This window comes from Zalophus californianus, chromosome 1 (assembly GCF_009762305.2).
Source record: "Zalophus californianus isolate mZalCal1 chromosome 1, mZalCal1.pri.v2, whole genome shotgun sequence".
In the NCBI taxonomy this organism is placed as follows: domain Eukaryota; kingdom Metazoa; phylum Chordata; class Mammalia; order Carnivora; family Otariidae; genus Zalophus; species Zalophus californianus.
Genome location: NC_045595.1, coordinates 60261712 through 60284305, shown reverse-complemented (window position 1 = coordinate 60284305; position 22594 = coordinate 60261712). Strand labels below are relative to the sequence as shown.

At 39.7% G+C, this 22594-nt stretch overlaps 1 protein-coding gene across 2 annotated transcripts in view; it reads right to left on the bottom strand.

Annotated features, from left to right (window-relative positions):
* ZNF445 (zinc finger protein 445) overlaps window positions 1-19499 on the bottom strand; it is a 51191-nt gene extending 31692 nt beyond the window's left edge. The window contains exon 1 of one of the 2 annotated variants that reach the window (XM_027582450.1): window positions 19380-19499. The gene's annotated coding sequence lies outside the window, so the exon portion shown is untranslated. Of the gene's footprint in view, window positions 1-19068; window positions 19266-19379 lie in introns of those variants that run through there. The other variant, XM_027582452.2, reaches the window with a different exon arrangement.
* Between the last annotated feature and the right edge of the window lie 3095 nt (window positions 19500-22594).

Genomic DNA, 22594 nt, shown 5'->3' with positions numbered 1-22594 from the left:
CCTGTCTCACATTTAGGTCTTTTAACCATTTGGAGTCTATTATTGTGTGTGGTGTCAGGAAATGGTCCAGTTTCATTCTTCTGCATGTGGCTGTCCAATTTTCCCAACACCATTTGTTGAAGAGACTGTCTTTTTGCCATTGGACATTCTTTCCTGTTTTGTCGAAGATGAGTTGACCATAGAGTTGAGGGTCCAATTCTGGGCTCTCTACCCTGTCCCATTAATCTATGCGTCTGTTTTTGTGACAGGACCATACTATCTTGATGATGACAGCTTTGTAATAGAGCTTGAAATCCGGAATTGTGATGCCAACAGCTTTGCTTTTCTTTTTCTTTTTCTTTTTTTAAAGATTTTATTTATTTATTTGAGAGAGAGAGAGAATGAGAGATAGAAAGCACAAGAAGGAAGAGGGTCAGAGGGAGAAGCAGACTCCCTGCTGAGCAGGGAGCCCGACACGGGACTCAATCCCGGGACTCCAGGATCATGACCTGAGCCGAAGGCAGTCGCTTAACCAACTGAGCCACCCAGGCGCCCTGCTTTTCTTTTTCAACATTCCTCTGGCTATTTGCGGACTTTTCTGGTTCCATACAAATTTTAGGATTATTTGTTCCATTTCTTTGAAAAGAGTGGATGGTATTTTGATGGGCACTGCATTGAATGCGTAGATTGCTCTAGGTAGCATGGACATCTTCACAATATTTGTTCTTCCAGTTCTTGAGCGTGGAACGTTTTTCCATTTCTTTGTGTCTTCCTCAATTTCTTTCATGAGTATTTTATAGTTTTCAAAGTACAGATTCTTTGCCTCTTTGGTTAGATTTATTCCTAGGTATCTTATGCTTTTGGGTGCAACTGTAAATGGGATCGACTCCTTAATTTCTCATTCTTCTGTCCTGCTGTTGGTGTATAGGAATGCCACTGATTTCTGTGCATTGATTTTATATCCTGCTACTTTACTGAATTCCTGTATGAGTTCTAGCAGTTGGGGTGGAGTCTTTTGGGTTTTCCACATAAAATATCACATCATCTGCAAAGAGTGAGAGTTTGACTTCTTCTTTGCTGATTTGGATGCCTTTTATTTCTCTTTCTTGTCTGATTTCTGTGGCTAGGACTTCTAATACTATGTTGAATAGCAGTGGTGATAGTGGACATCCCTGCCGCATTCCTGACCTTAGTGGGGAAGCTCTGTCTTTCCCCATATTCGCTCTGGGTTTTTCATAGATGGCTTTTATGATATTGAGATATGTACCCTCTATCTCTATACTCTGAAGAGTTTTGATCAAGAAACGATGCTGTACTTTGTCAAATGCTTTTTCTGCATCTATGGAGAGGATCATATGGTTCTTGTTCTTTCTTTCACTAATGTATCACGTTGATTGATTTGCAGATGTTGAACCAACTTGCAGCCCAGGGATAAATCCCACTTGGTCGTTGCGAATAATCCTTTTAATGTACTGTTGGATCCTATTGGCTAGTATTTTGATGAGAATTTTTGTATCCATGTTCATCAAGGATATTGGTCTGTAATTCTCCTTTTTGATGGAGTCTTTGTCTGGTTTGGGGATCAAGGTAATGGTGGCCTCATAAAACGTGTTTGGAAGTTTTCCTCCCATTTCTACATTAGGGAACAGTTTCAGAAGAATAGGTATTAATTCTTCTTGAAATGTGTGGTAGAATTCCCCTGGGAAGCCATCTGGCCCTGGGCTTTTGCTTGTTGGGAGATTTTTGATGACTGCTTCAATTTCCTTAGTGGCTTATAGGTCTGTTCAGGTTTTCTATTTCTTCCTGGTTCAGTTTTGGTAGTTGATATATCTCTAGGAATGCATCCATTTCTTCCAGATGATCTAATTTGCTGGCATATACTTCCTCATAATATGTTCTTATAATTGTTTGTATTTCTTTGGTGTTGGTTGTGATCTCTCCTCTTTCATGATTTTGTTGCTTTGGGTCATTTCTCTTTTCTTTTTGATAAGTCTGGCCAGGGGTTTATCAATCTTGTTAATTCTTTCAAAGAACCAGCTCCTAGTTTCGTTGATCTGTTCTACTCTTCTTTTGGTTTCTATTTCATTGATTTCTGCTCTGATCTTTATTATTTCTCTTCTCTTGCTGAGTTTAGGCTTTACTTGCTGTTCTTTCTCCAGCTCCTTTAGGTGTAAGGGTTAGGTTGTGTATTTGAGACCTTTCTTGTTTCTTGAGAAAGGCTTGTATTGCTATATACTTTCCTCTTAGGACTGCCTTTGCTGTATCCCAAATTTTTTGAACGCTTGTGTTTTCATTTTCATTGGTTTCCGTGAATTTTTTTAATTCTTCTTTAATTTCTTGGTTGACCCATTCATTCTTTAGTAGGATGCTCTTTAGCCTCCATGTATTTAAGTTCTTTCTGACTTTCTTCTTGTGATTGAGTTCTAGTTTGAAAGCACTGTGGTCTGAAAATATGCAGGGAATGATTCCAATCTTTTGGTACCAGCTGAGACCTGATTTGTGACCTAGGATGTGATCTATTCTGGAGAATGTTCCATGGGCACTAGATGTGTATTCTGTTGTTTTGGGATGGAATGTTCTGAAGAGATCTGTGAAGTCCATTTGGTCAGTGTGTCATTCAAAGTCTTTATTTCCTTGATCTTGTGCTTAGATGATCTGTCCATTTCAGCGAGGGGGGTGTTAAAGTCCCCCACTATTATTTATTGTTGTCAATGTGTTTCTTTGCTTTTGTTATTAATTGCCTTAAATAATTGCCTGCCCTCATGTTAGGGGCATAAATACGTACAATTGTTAGATATTCTTGTTTGGTAGACCCTTTAAGTATGATATAGTGTCCTTCCTCATCTCTTATTATAGTCTTTGGTTTAAAATCTAATTTGTTATAAGGATTGCCACCCCAACTTTCTTTTGGTGTCCATTAGCGTGGCAAATGGTTTTCCACCTCTTCACCTTCAATCTGGGGGTGTCTTTGGGTCTAAAATGAGTCTCTTGCAGACAGCATATCAGTGGGTCTTGTTTTTTTATCCAATCTGATAGCCTGTGTCTTTTGATTGGGGCATTTAGCCCATTTTCATTCAGGGTAACTATTGAAAGATATGAATTTAGTGCCATTGTATTGCCTGTAAGGTGACTGTTACTGTATATTGTCTGTGTTCCTTTCTGGTCTATGTTGCTTTTAGTTTCTCTCTTTGCTTAGAGACTCCTTTCAACATTTCTTGTAGAGCTGGTTTTGTGTTTGCAAATTCTTCTAGTTTTTGTTTGTCCTGGAAGCTTTTTATCTCTCCTTCCATTTTCAATGACTGCCTAGTTCGATACAGTATTCTTGGCTGCCTATTTTTCTCATTTAGTGCTCTGAATATATCACGCCAGTCCTTTCTGGCCTGCCAGGTCTCTGTGGATAGGTCTGTTGCCAATCTAATGTTTCTACCATTGTAGGTTACATTATTTCTTCTCCTGAGCTGCTTTCAGGATTTTCTCTTTGTCTCTGAAACTCGTAAGTTATAATATTAGATGTCGGGGTGTTGACCTATTTTTGATTTTGAGGGGGGTTCTCTGTGCCTCCTGGATATTGATGCCTGTTTCCTTCCCCAAATTAGGGAAGTTCTCTGCTATAATTTGCTCCAATATCCCTTCTGCCCCCCTCTCTTTCTTCTTCTTCTGTGATCCCAATTATTCTAACGTTGTTGCGTCTTATGATATCGCTATCTCGCGAATTCTGCCCTCGTGATCCAGTAAGTGTTTATCTCTCTTTTTCTCAGCTCCTTGATTTTCCATCACTTGGTCTTCTATATCACTAATTCTCTCTTCTGCCTCATTTATTCTAGCAGTTAGAGCCTCCATTTTTTATTGCACCTCATTAATAGCCTTTTTGATTTCCACTTGGTTAGATTTTAGTTCTTTTATTTTTCCAGAAAGGCTTTCTCTGTTAACTTCCATGTTTTTTTCAAGCCCAGCTAGTATCTTTAAAATCGTCATTCTGAACTCTAGTTCCAACATCTTACTAATGTCCGTATTGATTAGGTCCCTGGCAGTCGGTACTGCCTCTTGTTCTTTTTGTTGAGGTGATTTTTTCCGTCTTGTCATTTTGTCCAGAGGAGAATAGATGAATGAGAGAACAAAATGCTAATTTTGTTAGCATTTGTAAAATGTCCCCAGAAAATATACACTAAACAAATCAGAAAAGACCTGAAACTGGGGGTGGGGGGGGCGGGAAGAGAGAAAAAAGAAAAAAAAAAAGAAAGAATAAGATAAATACAAAAAAAAAAAAAAACAGAATATGATCAAATATGATCAGGCTGGTGCATAGATCACTGCCACACTAGATTTTGGGTGTATTTTGGTCTGTTAGAAGAAAGTGCCTCTCAAAATTTTAAAGAAAAATATCGTAAGGAACTTTAACAACACACTTACATCAATAGATAGAGCATCCAAAAAAAAAAGTCAACAAAGAAAGAGTGGATATGAATGACACTTTAGACCAGATGGATCTCAAGATATATTCAGAATACTCCATCCTAAAACAGCTGATTATACATTCTTTCAAGTGCACATACATTCTCCAGGATAGATCATATGTTAGGCCGCAAAACCCGTTTCAACAGATTCAAGAAGATCCAAGTTATACCATGTAACTTTTCTGACCACATGCTATGAAACTAGAAATTATATACAAGAAAAAATCTGGAAGGAACACAAATACATGGAACTAACATGTGAGTAAACAATGAATGGATCAAAGAAGAAATAAAAAAAAAATACATGGGGGAAAATGGAAATGAAAACACAACGGTCCAAAATCTTTGGGATGCAGCAAAAGCTTTTCTAAGATGGAAGTTAATAGTAATACAAGCATACCTCAACAACGAAGAATAATCTCAGGCAAAAAACTTAACCTTACACTTAAAGCAAAATGAAGATAATCTAAAAGAAGAAAGAAGGAGGAAGGAAATAATAAAGATTGGAGCAGAAATAAATGAAAATGAAACAAAAAAAAAAAACCCAAAACAGATCAATAAAACAGGGACCTTGTTCTTTGAAAAGATCAACAAAATTGATAAACCTTTATCCAGATTCATCGAGAGAGAGAGAGAGGACTCAAACAAACTCAGAAATGAAAGAGGAGAAACACCACAAAAATACAAAGGAGTATAAAAGAAAAATTATATCCCAACAAACTGAACAACCTAGAAGAAATGGATAATTTCCTAGAAACATGTAACCTCCCAAAACTGAATCAGGAAGAAATAGATAATTTAAACAGACCAATTACCAGAAATGAAATTGTTCAGTAATCAAAAAAACTCCCAATAAACAGAAGTCCAGGACCAGATGGCTTCACAGGGGAATTCTACCAAACATTTAAAGAGTTCGTATCTATTATTCTCAAACTATTCAAGAAAACAGAAAAGGAAGGAAAGCTTCCTAATTCACTCTATGAGACCAGCATTACCCTGATATCAAAACCTGATAAATACACCACTAAGAAAAAGAACTACAGGCCGGTATCCCTGATGAATACAGATACACAAGTCCTCAATAAAATACGAGCAAACTGAATCCAACAACACATTAAAATAATCATTCACCATGAACAAGTGAAATTTATTCAAGGTGATTCAATATTCACAAATCAATCAATGTGATACATCACATCAACAAGAGAAAAAATAAAAACCATATGATCATTTCAATAAATGCAGAAAAAGTATGTGACAAAGTACATACTTTTTTTTGATGAACATCTATTCATCAAAAAAAAAAAAGCCCACAACAAAGTAGGTGTAAAGGGAACACACCTCAACATAATAAAGGCCATATATGAAAAAACCACAGCTAACATACTTAATGGAGAAAAACTGAAAGCTTTCCAGCTAAGATCAGGAACAAGACAAGGATGTCCACTCTCACTACTTTTATTCAAGATAGTACTGCAAATCCTAGCCACAGCAATTAGACAAAAACGGGAAAAAAACCCAAATCAGTAAGAATGAAGTAAAACTTTCACTATTTATGGATGACATATTATATATATAAAAAACCCTAAAGACGCCATTAAAAAAAAAAAAAACTACTAGCACTGATAAATGAATTCAATAAGGTTGCAGGATACAAGATCACTATACAGAAAAATCCACTGCATTTCTATACACTAATAATGAAGCAGCAGAAAGAGAAATTAAGAAAGCAATGCCAGGGTGTCTGGGTGGCACAACTGGTTGGGCATCCAACTCTTGGATTCAGCTCAGGTCGCGATCTCAGGGTCATGAGATCGAGCCCCACATGGGGCTCCACACTCAGCATGGTATCTGCTTGAAATTCTCTCTCCTTCTCCCTTTGCCCTTCCCACTTGAGCACTCTCTCTCTCTCTCCAAAATAAATCTTAAAAAAAAATGAAAATAATCCTATTCACAACTGCACCAAAAATAATAAAATACCTAGGAATAAACTTAACCAAGGAGGTGAAAGACCTGTACTCTGAAAACTATAAAACACTGATGAATGAAATTGAAGATAATACAAATGGAAAGATATTACACGCTCGTGTTTTGGGAGAACAAATTTTGTTAAAATGTGGATATTATGCAAAGCAATCTTCACACAATACAGTTCTTATCAAGATACCAACAGCATTTTTCACAGAACAAACAATCCTAAAATTTGTATAGAACCACAAAAGACCCTAAGGAGCCAAACTAACCTTGAAAAAGAACATACTGAAGGTATCACAATTCCAGATTTCAAGGTATACTACAAAGCTGTAGTAATCAAAATAGTTGGTACTCACACAGAAAACAAACAGATCAATGGAGCAGAAAAGAAAACCTAGAAATAAACCCATGATTATATAGTCAATTGATCTTCAACAAAGGAGGAAAGAATATGCAATAGGAAAACAGTCTCTTCAACAAATGGTGCTGGGGAAACTGGACAGCCACATGCAAAAGACTGAAACTGGTCCACTTTCTTACACCATACACAAAAATAAACTCAAAGTGGATTAAACACCAAAATGTGAAACAAAAATCCCACGAGACAGCCCAGGCAATAATTCTCTGAAATTGGCCATAGCAACATTTTTCTATGTAGGTCTCCTGAAGCAAGGGAAACAAAAGCAAAAATAAACTGTTGTTGTTACTACATCAAATAAAAGGTTTCTGCACAGCAAAGGAAAAAATCAACAAAATTAAAAGACAATCTACTGAATGGAAAAAGATATTTGCAAATGACGTATCTGATAAAGCATTAGTATCCAAAATATATAAAGAACTGATAAAACTCAACACCAAAAGAAAAGGAAATAATCCAACTTGAAAACAGGCACAAGGCATGAACAGACATTTCTCTAAAGAAGACATCCAGATGGCCAATAGACATATGAAAAAATGTTCAACATCACTTATCTTCAGGGAAATGCAAATCATTACCACATGAGATATCACCTCACATCTGTCAGAACGGCTAAAATAAAAAACACAAGAAATAGCAAATGACCATAACTGTTGGTCAGGATGTGGAGAAAAAGGAACCCTCATGTACTGTTGGTAGGAATGCAAACTGGTGCAGCCACTCTGGAAAACAGTTTGGAGGTTTCTCAAAAGATTAAAAATAGAATTACCATATAGTACAGTTAATTCCACTACTGGGTATTTATCCAAAGAATACAAAAACACTAATTCAAAAAGATAAATATGCACCTCTATGTTTATTGCACTGTTATTTACAATAGCCAAACTGGGAAAGCAATCCAAGTGTCCATTAAAGATGAATGGATAAAGATGTGGGACGTGTGTGTTTCTGTCTGTGTGTGTGTATATACACACACACAATAAAATATTACTCAGCCATGAAAAAAGAATGACACTTGGCATTTGCAACAAGATGGATGGATCTAGAAAGTATAATATTAAGTGAAATAAGTCATTCAGAGAGAGACAAATACCATCTGATTTCACTCATGTGGAATTTAAGAGATTAAAAAAAAAAAACATGAGCAGAGAAGAAGACACCAAAAAACCACACTCTTAAATAGAGAATTGATGGTTACCAGAGGGGAGGTGGGTGGGGGAATGAGTAAAATAAGTGAAGGCGATTAAGTGTACATTTATCATGATGAGCACTAAGTAAAGTACAGAATTGCTGAATCACTATATTGTACACCTGAAATTAATATAACAGTGTATGTTAATTATAGTGGAATTAATCTTTTAAAAAAGGTACCCATATGGGAAAGGAAAAGAAGAAATGGAACAATTTCTATTCACGAATGACATGATATATATATAGAAAATCGTTAAGTACTCCACTAAAAGCTATTAGAACTAATAAAAGAGTTCAGCAAGATTGGAGGATATAAGATCAATTTGCAAAAATTAATGGTATTTCTATAGTAGAAATGAACAAATCAAAAATAAAATTAAGAAACAATATATACTTACAATATTTATAATCACATGAAAAATAAAATACCTAGGAATGAATTTTCAAAGGAAAAACAAAACTTATACCCTGAACACTATATTGTTAGAAGAAATTAAGGATTTAAGTAAATGGAAAGACACTGTGTTCATGGATCAGAAAACAAAATATTGTCAAATGACAGTACTCCCAAATTATATGAAGATTCAATGCAATCCCTATTAAAATCCCATCTGACTTCTTTTTAGAAACTGAAAAACTAATTCTAACATATGGAAACTGAAGAGGCCCAGCATACCCAACAAGTTCTTGAAAAAGAATAAACTGGAAGACACACTCCTAATTTCAAAACTTACTTCATAAAGCAGCAGTCATCAAGAAAGTGTGGTGCTGGTATAAGCACAGACACAGAGGTCAGTTAAGCAGAATTAAGAGTCCCCAAAATAAACCCATATATCTATGGTCAATTTATTTTTGACAAGGGTGTGAAGACCACTTAAGGGAGAAAGAATACTTTTTTCCACAAATGGTGCTAGGTCAACTGTAAGTTTACATAAATAAGAATGAAGTTAGGGGCGCCTGGGTGGCTCAGTCGGTTAAGCGGCTGCCTTTGGCTCAGGTCATGATCCTGGGGTCCTGGGACCGAGCCCCACGTCTGGCTCCCTGCTCAGCAGAGAGCCTGCTTCTCCCCCTCCCTCTGCCTGCCACTCTGCCTACTTGTGCTGTCAAATAAATAAATAAAATCTTAAAAAAAAAAAAAGAATGAAGTTGGACCCCTACATAAGGCAATATACAAAAATTAACTCAAAATTAACTGCAGACCTATTGAAGTCATGGATAAAGAAGAGGTGGTATATATATATATATATATACATATACATATATATATATATATAATGGATTGTTACTCAGCCATCAAAAAGAATGAAATCTTGCCATCTGCAACAACATGGATGGAATTAGAGGGTATTATGCTAAGCGAAATAAGTCAGAGAAAGACAAATACCATATGATTTCACTCATATGTGGAATTTAAGAAACAAAACAGATGAATATAGGGGAAGGGAAGGAAAAATAAATAAGACGAAAGCAGAGAGGGAGACAAACCATAAGAGACTCTTAACTCTAGGAAACAAACTGAGGGTTGCTGGAGGGGAGGTGGGCGGGGGGAAGGAGTAAATGGGTGATGGGAGTTAAGGAAGGCACTTGATATAATGAGCACTGGGTGTTATATGTGACTGATGAGTCACTAAATTCTACCTCTGAAAATAATAATACACTATATGTTAATTAAATTGATTTTGAGTAAATTAACTGCAGACCTAAAGGTACTAGCTAAAACTACAAAACTGTTATTAGAAAACATAAGTATAATACTTCGTGACACTGGATTAGGTAATGCATTCTACCAAATACTATCAAAAGCACATGCAAATAAAATTAAAAATAGAGAAATTGCACTTCATCAAAATTTAAATCTATTGTGCTTCAAAGGACATATGAGGAAAGTGAAAAGACAAGCCACAGACTAGGAAAAAATATTTGAAAATCACATATCTTATAAGGGATTTGTATCTAAATACATAAAGAACCCTTACAATTCAATAATAAAAAGACAAATACAGTTAAAATTGGACAAAGCATCTGAATAGATATTTCTCCAAAGAAAATACAAAAATGACTGAAACACACACAGGATACTCAACATTAGTCATCAGGAAAAGGCAGATCAACACCACCCTTCACACCCACTAGGATGGCCAGAGTCAAATGTCTGAAAATAACATGTGTTGATAAGACTGGGGAGATAAGAGAACACTCACATGCTGCCACATTGGAAAACAGCCTGGCAATTCTTCAGTAAGTTAAACATGCTTTACTACTTGCAACTGCATATATCCGTGGAAATACAAATATATACATATATATGTATATATATACATATATACATATACACACACACACATCTCCAAGATAAATGAAAAGACAAGTCCACAAAACACTTGTACATAAATGTTCATAGCAGCATTATTCATAACATTCAAAAGGAAAAAAACCTGAATATTCATCAAGAATTTCAAATTTAGGGGCGCCTGGGTGGCTCAGTCGTTAAGCATCTGCCTTTGGCTCAGGTCATGATCCCAGGGTCCTGGGATTGAGCCCCGCATCGGGCTCCCTGCTCTGTGGGAAGCCTACTTCTCCCTCTCTCACTCCCCCTGCTTGTGTTCCCTCTCGCGCTGTGTCTCTCTCTGTCAAATAAATAAAATCTTTAAAAAAAAAAAGAATTTCAAATTTAATATACAGCTCTTCATATATTGGTATCCTCTAAAAGTTAAAAAAAAGTGTACTATAGCTTTACCTCCTTTTTGGTACACATTCTTCACAATCCAGGAATAAAGGGAAACTCCCCCATCAGATATGGAGAAAAAACAAGAGAAATTTATAGCAAATGTGACATCAAATGGTAAAGACATTAATAGCCTTGCAATTAAAAACAGGAACAATCATACAATATAATACTAGCCAATGCGATTAGACAAAGAAAAAAGAAAGAAGAAAGAAAGAAAGAAGGAAAGAAAAAGGAAGGAAGGAAGAAAGAAAAAGAAAATACACAAAGAACTGTTAAAAAAGGAGGATCAAACATGGGGTGCCTGGCTGGCTCCATTGGTAGAGCATGAGACCCTTGACCTCGAGGTTGTGAGTTCGAGCCCCATGTTGGGTGCAGAGATTACTTAAAAATTTTTAAAAACTGTTTTAAAAAGCTAATATTACCTAGAATGATAAACATCCATCTAAAAAAATCCAAGAGAATCAACTGAAAAACTGTCAGAACTAATATAAGAGATAATTAGGGAGCTAAATATCAATCAATGTATAACAGTACTTCTCTAATATACCAGCAACAACCATTTAGAAACAGAACACAACAGCAACAAGAACAAAAACACAAAATACCCAGAAATAAAGCTCATTAAAAATGTATACAACCTTAATGGGGAAATAGTAAACTGAAAAAAGATAAAACAGACCTGAAAAAGTCTTAAGTAGAGGAAATCTAATATTTCCAAGATGTCAATTCTTCTTAAATTAAGATAAAAAGTCTATAAAATCACAACAAAACCCAATATAGCCCTTTTCCATAGTTGATAAACATATTCTACAATTCACACAAATTAGTAAAGGCCAACAATAGTAAAGACAACTTTTTTTTTTTAAGATTTTATTTATTTATTTGACAGAGAGAAGTAACACAAGCAGGGGGAGTGGGAGAGGGAGAAGCAGGCTTCCCGCTGAGCAGGGAGCCTGATGTGGGGCTCAATCCCAGGACCCCGGGATCATGACCTGAGCCGAAGGCAGATGCTTAACGACTGAGCCACCCAGGTGCCCCTGAAGACAACTTTTTAAAGGTGGGAAGATTTGTTCTACTACACAATACAGCTTATTATAAAAATATAGTAATTAAAAGTGAGTACTACTGAAGGAATATACAAACTACAGACAAAAGGAACAGTACAGAATCCAAAGATCTGGCATATGACAGAGGTAGCATTATATGACAGTAGGAAGGACAGATAATTCAATGACCTGCATTGGGACAACTGGCGAGGCAAATAAATAAGATTACACACAAAACGAATTCCTAAGACTTAACTTCAAAAACGAAAGAGAGAGCCAGAACCTTAGGGCAAGCAAGGATTTCTAAAGAACATAAAAGGAAAAGTGATATATGATGACAGTATTTGAAAATCTCTTGACCAGAAAAAAGAACACAAACACACACCAGTGACAGAAATGTAAATTTATACAATCACAAGGAAAGGTAGTTGAAAGTCTATAGCAAAACTAAAAAGTCACATTACTTAGGCTCCAGAAATTTCACTTCCAGGAATCTCCCTGGAAAAACACTTAAGAGAGGTATACAGACATTTACATAGGTGTTCACTAGAGTACTCTTTGTAATAACACAATATTGGAAATAAATGACTTGTTCATCAATAGAGCTAAATAAAAGTGTAGCACTTCCTAGGATGAAATACCTAGCACAACGGTTTAAAAGATTGTACTAGACCCTTAAGCATTAACATTATTGTTTCACTGTTGGCTGCTGCTCAGGCTGTGCAGCCAAGGTTAAAAAGCAGGTAAATGCTACTCACAGAAGAGACCGGAGCATGATTCTAACTTGCTGAGACCCAACAACATATATAATAGGCTTAAGCAGTACAGTATTTACTTATAGCAAGAGAAAAGTGAAAGAGTGCACGAGATTCAACCTCATGTAATCCACTGGGTCCCCCATGAACAGCAGATCCACTTCACAGGCAATGTGGTACAGATGGTGTGGAGACAAGCACTACACTTCATGCTGCAGTATGACCCTCAACCCCTTGCCCGTGAGGTCTGAAATACAGAAAGCAGGGATGGGCCTACGGGTCACATGCATTAAGGCAGAACAAAGGGGTATGAATTGAGCAATGAACAGAGAAAGACAGTGTCTGACAAGGCAACAAGCTCAGAGTGCTCTTTATCTCTTTGCAAAGAAATGTTCCCAGCTCAAGGCCACTCTTATGCTGGTATGCAAGAGAGGAGAAGGGACCATGGTTCCCATCAATGACAAAAACATACGTTAAAATTAAAAACAAAATCCTAGATATAATTGTATAAAAAACTTAAAATCATATTTATGTGTATGTAAGTGTACGTACATGTGAAATACATAAGTACTCAAAGGAATTTAAAATGGCTTGGAAGGATTCATAACAACTCTTACTGAATACAGGAGTGGAGAATTTGAGAACAGTAGTTAAAGGAGCCTTTAGTTTATTTGTAGTGATTTGCTCTTTTGTGTGTGTGTGATTTGATTTTTTTTAATGCAATATTTGCGTACAGGTCTCTTTTCTTTAAGAGTGCATGTAGAGGATGAGAGATGATGGACTCTGAAAAACAAACTGAGGGTTCTAGAGGGGAGGAGGGGAGGGGAATGGGTTAGCCTGGTGATGGGTATTAAAGAGGGCACATTCTGCGTGGAGCACTGGGTGTTATGCACAAATAACGAATCATGGAACACTACATCAAAAACTAATGATGTAATATATGGTGATTAACATAACAATAAAAAATTTAAAAAAAGAGTGCATGTACTGGAGGGGAGGAAAATAGCAGAGGAGTAGGGGAACCTAGTTTCATCTGGATCCATGAATTCAGCTAGATAGCTATCAAATCATTCTGAACACCTGTGAATTCAACCTGGGATCTAAGAAAATTGCTGCAACTCTACAAATAGAAAAGTGACACTTTTTGCAAGGTAGGAGGGGCGGAGAAGTGAATCTGAGGCAATTTATTGGAAGATAAACCATGGGAGGAGAGAGCCTCCATAAGCAGCTAAGTGAAAATGATATAGCAGCAGCAGGCAAAATCTGAACTTTTAGAAGTCTGCTCCAGTGAGGGAAGTCCCTACCTGAAAGACGCTCAAGTGGTGAAACGGGGTGGAATCCTGGGTGGGACAGTGTGGTCTGAGGATCCCCAGAGTCACAGAATGAATGGAGGTGCCTGAGTGCAGCAGAGCTCCCGCAAATCGGAGTGGGGAAGCCGGCTGCAATCAGCGAGCCCAGGATTGGGCTCTCAGCTGGGTTTGCCATAAACCACGAAGTGGGGCAGGATTGGTGGACCACTCTCTGAACAGTGGCCCATCAAACCGCAGAACAAGGGCAAAACCCTCCCCCTTCCCCGGGGAGTGTGGAGTGGGTGCATGCACCAGCAGCGACCAATCCCCGAGCAGTGGCCCTGCAAGCAGCAGAATCCCAGCAAGACTCACCCTTCCCCAGGAGGAGCAGCACGGATGTGAAAGGTAGGAATCTATAGGGCTTGGAAATTTGAAACAGTGCAGTGTGTCTGAGATAAAAAAACACTTGGTCACAGGCTGGGTGAACAAAGAGTGAGGCTGAAACTGGAAAGACAAAATGACTGCTTTTCCCTGAAAGTGCACTGAATGTGGGGGTCCTTATCTTTCAGCTCTCCAGCTAGAGATCAGAGTACCGCCATTTTTTTTTTTTTTTTAGATTTTATTTATTTATTTGAGAGGGAGAGAATGAGAGATAGAGAGCATCAGAGGGAAGAGGGTCAGAGAGAGAAGCAGACTCCCCGCCGAGCAGGGAGCCGGATGCGGGACTTGATCCTGGGACTCCAGGATCATGACCTGAGCCGAAGGCAGTCGCGTAACCAACTGAGCCACCCAGGCGCCCCAGAGTACCGCCATTTTTATTTTCAGCCTCTAACAATGCTCACAAATGATGCTCACCTGCCCCTGAAACCACCCTCCATCTGCCACCATCACTAAGTACATTTAAAGAAATCACTACCTTCACCCAGAAGACTTCCCCTCTTCGTTATAAACCAGTACCTATTCAACATCTTCCAGTCTCAGCCAAAGCTATCAGGACAGACAAAAAATAATGACTAAACACAGACGGAAAGAGGCTCACACCAGAAAGCACGCTGCCATACCACTAACAGAAAGAAACTACACTCTTGCTCTCAGGGCATGAAAAGTCTGATAAAGGACTACATTAAGGATCATGCACGCTGAGGAGTCTGCTAAAGTTCTGGCAGAGAAATGAAGCCTTGCTGTGAAAACTAGGGGAGAAAAAGAAGAGTAAGTATTTGAGAAAACAAAAGCAAAGGAAAAGGAGGGAAGTGATAAAGTAAGTGGCTGAAGGCCCACAGACAGACTTGAAGACCAGCAACAACAAAAGAAGGCTGAGAGGAAACGGTGCTTCAGGAGCAAGAGGGGCAGGCTCCAGCCTTGCTGAGCCCCAGCAGCACAAACAGGTAGCAGAAACAACTGCTCAGAAGGAAGCTGAAAGTCAAGAGAAAGAGGGACAGAGCCTTTCCCCGACAAACTTGTAGGACAGACTGGAGAAGAGAAAGAAACTGAAGTATGAAAGAACGGGAAAGCTGCTCAGGTGACCAGAAACCTGGCAGTGGGGCTAAAGAGAATGAACTTGAGGCCAGAGACAAATATTTTGAAGAAATGCATCCACCAGGAAATGTAAGTGGCAAGACCTATCTCAGGAAATGGAGACCCACAGGGCAATTAGCACCAAAAATAAGCCTCCAAGCAGACCTGTTCTGAAGCAGCTGTTACAGAAATGTCTGAAGAGATCAGTGAAGTGTCTGGACAGAGGTGATGAGAAAACTGACAGGAAACTGAGGGCGAAAGCCAGGAATCTGGCAAAGGATTCCAGGCCTTCAACCAAAGAAGGGGTTAGTCCAGCTTCTGCAACCACGAACCCAGAGAAGACCCCCAGGGCCTATTGGATTCTGGATGAAAGATCCAGAGCACAGTAAGGACATGGGGGCCAGTGAGCTGAACCTGCACAGTTAAATTCAGGTATCCTAATGCCTCAGGGCTTCTCCATGTCCCAACTAGCTTTTGAGAACAGAAGAAAAACTTCACTCATCCCAGGCCTAGGAGGAAACCTGAGCTGATCAGGCCTCTTGTCCCAGAGCTTCATACCTTAACCCCAGTCTCAATCCCACAATGAAAATGGCTTTGTAAAGAACAGGGAAAATCCCAAGCAATTATCTGGCCATTTCTCAGGGACATTCCCATCTTTCTTTCTTTCCTTCCTTCCTTCCTTCCTTCCCTTCCATCCTTCCCTCCCCCCTCCCTCTCTTTATTTTTCTTTTGTCATTCTGCTTCAACTCATACACAATGTGATTTTATCTTCTTTTAAAATCCTCATTAAGCAGTCTCTTACTCCTGTGTTTTTCCTACCACTGGAAGGGCACATATGTTTTATTTCATACGCTGGTAAGGAAACATGAAAGACTGCTTCCAGTACGTAATTGGAATGTTACGTTATACTTAAATGTACCAATTAAGAAATGAGCTCAAACCTAGCACCCCAAACTTGGTTTCTCCATACCATTCTCCAATAAACAGAACTAGGGCTCTTTGGAGAAGTGGTGGTCTCCAGGGCTGGGGAAGGGAAGATACAACATGAGTATTCTGTGGTGCCAGAAAGTCAGGGAAAGACAACAAAAAGGATGTGGGCACTTCAAGGGGCAACAGGAGTCAACTACAAAGAGCTCCCAACGGCCAAGGCTAGAATAATTTAAGCAACAAAATAAGTAATATCAGCACTGCATCATAGCTCAAAGAATACATACCCAACATCACACACTGATATAACTAACTGAATAAATAAAACAAAGGGAAACAAGACACAACTCTTCCTCAGAAAGTATTCCAATTAATAACTGCAGAGGGAATAACAGAAATGAAAGTCACCATTAGACCATTACACTATAAGATCCACCAGGAAGTATTAAAGAGGGCACGTTCTACATGGAGCACTGGGTGTTATATGCAAATAATGAGTCATAATGTATGGTGATTAACATAACATAATGATAATAATAATAATAATAAAAAGATCCACCAGGAAGGTTAATTAGTGGGTGAAAGTTAAGGAGAAACAGGATATTGTTATGCAAGGTCTCAAAGTATCTTCCCCCAAATAATCACTAGTTACAAACAGACAGATAGTATCTTTACAGTGGTGACACGTGGCAGATACCACTAGATCAAAATTAATATCAACAGTAATAAGACGTATCAACACCATCCTCAACCGAAGCAGGAGAAAACATCCGACAAAACCAAAGTGAGAGGCATTAAAAATACCAGCACAACATACTTCAAAAGCGTCAAGGTCACGAAAAACAAGGAAAGATGTAGAGACTGTCCCATACTAAAAGGAAAACAAGGAGACGTGACAACTAAATGGAATGAGGGATTCTAGATTGGATCCTGGAACAGAAAAAGGTCACTAGTGAGAAACTGATGGACTCTAATTAAAGTCAGCAGTTTAATTACTAGTACTGTGCCACTGTAAATTTCTTAAGTTTGATGACTGTACTGTGGTTATGCAAGATGTTAACTTTAGGTAAACTGAGTAGACTATAAGGGAACTCTGTACAATTTCTGCAACCCCTTGTATGTCTACAATTCCCCCCCCAAAAAAAGGTTTTTTGAATTGAGAAAGCGTGTTATCGTTTTTTTCTGATTTATTTTTTTAGCTTAAAAATTAACTTGGCGATCAAAGATACCATATACCATCATTCTTATCTCCAATTTAGAGTCATTCTTTTATTAACTTAACAGTATCTATTGAGCACCTACTGTGCCCCAGGCACTAAGGTCTCTGTAGTGAATGAGACTGACTAAATAAATAAATAAATAAATAAAAATACTGCCTTGCAGAGCTCATAGGAAGACAGACAACGAAGTGAAGAAAACACAGGTATGTTAGACAGTGTCCAGAGCGATGCAGTATAATAAAACAAGGAAGAAGGCTAAAAGCTTTAAGATCAGGGAAGGCAAAGTTTAAGCTCAAAAATTCAATCTTGTACAGCACATGATTCACCTGAGGGAGCTCCTTCAGAGCATTTCTGATACAAAAATACTGAAGACTGCCAAATAAGATAAGTTACAGTTACCATAGGCTATGTATATTTACTCTGGAGCAACTCTCCAATATCACAGAATGCTTATGCACTAAGACTTCCTGGACACCAGGAGCCACAGAAAACTTAAAGTGGCATAGTTAATATTTTTGATGCTGTTCTCAGTTTCCTTTATAAGTCTATATTGAGGTTTATCTTCAAAACATTCCCATCATTTCGACCTACAGGAAGGATTACGGCTTTTAACCAAAATTTGTCTGCCTTTCTCCAGCATTAACGTGACATGTAAGAGCACCCTCATTCATCAGACTCTCAATACACACACAGATGCACACACGTCCACACAGATGCAAGTTCTCTGAAATTCCTTCATCAAATTAAAACTAAAACCACTCACTGACATTTCCCTGCAAATCATGTACCTAATACTAATGAGTTTTCCCTCTTGAACTACAAACAGTTTGAAACTGATGGTGTTCTTTCCTGGCCATCACTTTTAACCTAGGAGACCATTCTCTGATTTCCGAGGCCTATGCAAGTCTGAGACAGCACAGTGGGTTTAAGTTAGAGCTGTACCTTCTGTTTAAAAACTCCCCTTTATTAAAACAAAATCTGTAAAAAAATATATTACAAAAATAAAAACTCCCTTTTTATATACTTCGCTTTCATTTTGAAAAGAGACGATCACTCTAATAAACAAGACTTTGCTATTTTTCTGCACAAACGTCATTTGTTGAGCATTTACAGCTTTACGTAATGTGTACTCTGGAAAACAAACTGAAAACAAAATTTTTTCTTTTCATTTTACCCTCAGAAATATGTCTTAGTGATGCCATGATGCTGGCACCAATTTTGACCACCATGTGAACAAATGCATTCCGCCGGTTGAAAGTATAACTTTCAAGAAGCAAGAGTAGGAATGTACTTAATGCCACCGAATGATGACACCCTTTAAAATGGTTAAAATGGTAAATTTTATTCTATCCTCTGGTAAATACTATGTATATCTTAGCACAGTACTTCTGTATCACCATGATACTAAAAGAAGCTTTTAAAAAGCAATGGTATGATCCTATTTCGTAATAAATAAATACATATATTTATGTATACGAGTTTGCATAATTATGAACAAATTTTAAAGTGTCAGGAAGCATCCAGACGAAACTATTTGCGGATTGCGGTTACTCTTACTTTTCTGGCACTCACCCGCGTCATCTAATCGTCCATAAAGAGTACGCTTTGTTTGCATAATTGGGAGAAAGGATAAAGCGCAGAAGCCATTACTCCCAACTCTCTGCCCCGGGCGGCAAAGCGCTTCCAGATACGCGCCTCACCGAGGCTGGCACCGGATCCCCGGCTAGACCACCCGCCCGGGGCGCAGCCTCCAGGCCGGGCCTCAGCCGGCCCCCCGCCCCCCTTCCTCTCAGCCCGGGAGGGGCCGAACGCCGCCGCCGCCCTCCCGAACCCTGCGCGGGCCAGCGGCCCCCGACGGCCCCGCGCCCCGCCCGGCCGCTCACCGACTCCCCAGGCCCCCGACAGTCGGTCCTCCGGCCACACCACCTGCCCAGAGCCCCCCGCTCCGCGCGGGTCTATCGGTCGGCGCGGGTCGCGCACGCGCGCCGCCGCCCCGGGCCTCGGCGGCCTCTCTAGGACGCTGGGAGGGCCAACGTCTCGGCTTCTCCCTGGCGCCAGTGCATTGCTGGCGGGCCTGTGAGCGCCTGGCTGGTCCCCACCACCCCCCGCTCCCCGTCGCAACGCCCTGGGCGCCTGCCCTCCACTAGCCAATGCCCTGTCAGGCTCCAGAGCTCTATGGGCCTTGCCCGATTTGATCACATCCCTTCCAACGTGTGTGCCCCGCCCCCCTTCAGGGCTTCTGCCCCCCCCCCCCGCCCCGCCCCCAGGGAAAAATAGGATCCAAAACTAGGGGTTAAGATAGGAAGCACTGAGTTCTAGCTAACTGGTTCTGGCCAAAGGGAGAGCTGTTAAGGGGGCCACTCATTACTCCAAGAGGGCCTCTTCCCTCATCACCACCACGTCTAGGGGTACTTGCTGATTTCTAGCCACAGGCGCACAAAACTGTACCTTCCCATGGCTTCCGGTTGTTTTCTCCCCGAACAACATTCAACTGAGTACATTTTAAAGATCTTACTGGCTTTTATTCAGCAGTTCACCAACTGGGCAGCATCCAGTCTAGCCGATAGAAAGAATAGAGCTGGAAGAACTATACAAGGCTAGAGATTTCACAGGCAGAAGGGAACAGGAAAAAAAAATTATATTAGGCAAAAGGGTAGACTGGTTATTTGCAATGTGACTTTCCTTATAGGGGATGCCAGGGTTTTATCAGGCCCATTACCTAACTCACGATAATCAGGAAAATCTTGATTGACTTGTTAAAACAACAGGCCCCAAATGGAGTTGCTTAGGCTAAGAAAAAAACAAAACCAAAAAACCAAACCAAACCAAACCAAACCAAAACAAAAAACACCCGCAAAAACCTTCAGGAGGGAGCCTATGAGGAAGGAAAAAGGAGACAAATCTTTATTTAGGTTTGTAAACCAGGAAGGGCAACCCAACTCAGTTGGTGTGCCCGTCTGAAGAGGACGAGGGGAGGTGGTATTTTTAAAGCTTAAAACCCCACTCGAGGAAAAAAATCAGTTGGTATGGGTTGCTCAGTGATGGGTTGACATTTTTGGCTCAGTATTGTGAGACAGGGGAACTTTTCAGGTATCTAAACCTCAAGATGCTTATCATGATTCCAAGAAATGTCTGCTCTTCTAAGGACTCCACAAAACAGTGGCTGTTGCAAGATGGAGTCAGAGTTGTCAACCCTTCCCTGGCCCCTTTCTTCTGCCACCTCATGTCACCAAACTGGAACTTAGTTACAGTTTTGGCTAGCCCAGAAATGGAATCTTAAAGCAGTCAATCAGGAATTTCCTGATCAGCATTAGTTACATAATCTGCCTGATAAAAACCCCTGCCACCCCCTATAAAGAAAGTAGCCTTGCAATAACCAATCCACCTTTTTGTTAATGTAACACCCTTGTTTTTGCTCCCTTCTGTCTATAAAATGTATTGCCTTGTATAACTCTCTGAAGCTTCTTTCTATCTGCTAGACTGCATGCTGCCTATTTATGAGTCACTGAGTAAAGCCAATAGGATCTTTTAAAATTTGAATTTTGTTCTTTAACAGACTGGTTTCAGATTCTATGTCTGAGAGACCAAAATGTAAGTAAGTCACCAAAACTGTAAGTAAATTAAGTCTCATTTTGATGATGTGGGGCATAGCATAAGCAACTCCGTTTTGGTGTTCTTGTGTTGTCTTTAACAGTCATCCCATTTACATCAGACTCTCAGCCTAATGGAGAGATGTGAACAAAAATTTAAGGCATTAGCACTACTCCCAGCTACTACTCTAGAATCCTCAAAGCTTTTGCTGAATCTCTGTGTGGTAATCATAGACCACGATGTCAGGTTCACATTCTTTAAACTGGTTATTCTTTGTAACTTTTCCGACATTATAATATTAGGGAGATTATTCCCTTAGTGGTTAGTGGATGCAAGCATGCATTCAAAGCTTTTGAGTGAACAGAGTGCACCAGGCGGACTACTATGACTACTCTAGGTAGAATGATTCCCAATGTCTGGAGCGTACTTTGGAGTCGTCATGGTCCTCAAGACCCAAACCAGTCAGGGTCAAATAAATCAGAGAAAGACCCCACCGAAGGAGTCACTTTCTTAAACCAATTGGCTGGGTCAGTGGTCTCACGTAGCTGAGACTCAACTTTCCCTAGAAGCATTCATCCAAGTGCAGCAGGTGGTGTTGGCCACAGCACAAACACCTCCTTGCTCAGCTAAAAGATAATGAAGGACTATCCTAGTATCAGAAATAACTTTCACCAGAGTTAAGGGATTTTTGTTGGGCAGTTATTGCTTTAAATGTAGAGTCTGCAATATCTTCTGAGAGTTAAATAGAGGTTCATGATCATAGCCTCATTTGCAGTTGCTCCCAGCCAGGGGAGTGAGGATCTGCCAAACGAAGCAATATAATAATATAAATACAGTTTATAATATAATAATATAAATATAGTTTATAGCTGATTAAATTTAAGTAAATAAATCTTAAAATTTTTAATTAAAAAATAAATTTTGAGGGAGAAAAGATGGCAGAGGAGTAGGGGACACTATTACAACTGGCCCCCAGAATTGAGCTGGATATCTACCAGACCACTCTGAGCACCCACGAAATCAGCCTGAGATGTAAGAAGATCTGGATCTCTACAAACAGAATATTGCAGGCAGTTGGTTTCGAGGTACAAATTGGGGAGCTGTGATTCCGTGGGCAGATATCAGAGGATAAATGGCAGCGGGAGGGTGCCTGGCCGTGGGGATCCCACACCACCAGTGAACGACAGCATCGGGTGCTGGGGATGGGGCACAGACTTGCAGACTGGTAGCGGCAGGGAAGGGACTTTAGGGCAGCCCCCGGGACGGGAACCTGGAGTGGCGGGGTCGCGCATTCGAACTGGGAGCGGCTGGCGGTTTTAGAAGCACAAAGTGCAGAGACATGCCCCGACCTGGAGACAGGCCTGGGAGCGCTACGGAGGGACACACAACCCAGGACGCTGCAGTTTATAGCAGCACAGACAGAAAAGGAAATAGTATGGCCTGGAGAGCTCACTGAAGAACAGACTGCGATCTCTCTGCTCTGAGGCAGAGGGTTGGAAACGGTCTC